This window comes from Silurus meridionalis, chromosome 24 (assembly GCF_014805685.1).
Source record: "Silurus meridionalis isolate SWU-2019-XX chromosome 24, ASM1480568v1, whole genome shotgun sequence".
NCBI lineage: Eukaryota > Metazoa > Chordata > Actinopteri > Siluriformes > Siluridae > Silurus > Silurus meridionalis.
The window spans coordinates 1,247,697-1,248,545 of record NC_060907.1 but is presented as its reverse complement, the minus strand read 5'-3'; positions in this window follow the sequence as shown (position 1 = coordinate 1,248,545).

Here is an 849-nt window from a genome sequence, read left to right as displayed (position 1 = left end):
CGCCCCCCAGAGGCTGTATGTATGTATTTTCAGAGGACAGTAAATCTGTACTGATATACAAACTGCACACTGACTTCTCTAAAATATATCCATGTTTCTAGTTTTAGTTTCAGATCTAGTAATAGTCAGTAGTTTTGTCCCTTGAGAAGATACTACTTGGGGGGGTGCACTTAGTTTTATGAGATACAGTATACACACACACACACACACACACACACACACACACACACACACACACACAGTACAGACTTAACAAAAAGCTACAGTATTTATGACAATTGACAACCATAGAAGTTTGATGTAAACAGTAGGGGGGGCTACTCACATTACAGAGAGAGACAGAGAGAGACAGAGACAGAGACATACAGACAGACAGAGAGAGGATGTGAAAGTAACATAAGTACAGAATTTAAAATAATTATTTTAAACTCTGTGTGTGTGTGTGTGTGTGTGTGTGTGTGTGCACACTGGGCTATAACATGTCACTGCACTGTTTTCACTTCAGCTTGTGGTAGACATTTCTCTCTCTCTCTCTCTCTCTCTCTCTCTCTCTCTCTCTCTCTCTCTCTCTCTGACTCACACACACATACACACACACAGTCACACCAGACACACACACACGTACGTGTGTATATATATTCGCATAAATTGCACACATTCATATTGAGGAAGCCGCAGACCTTGCACATACACACACATCTACAAAGTGTGTGTGCATCTTTGCATGAGTGTGTGAGTGTCTGTATGCGTGTGTGTGTGTGTGTGTGTGTGTGTGTGTGTGTGTGTGTGTTTGCATATATGTGTGAGGAAAAAGGAAGTTAGCATGTGCAGTTGAAAGGCTTCCTCCCT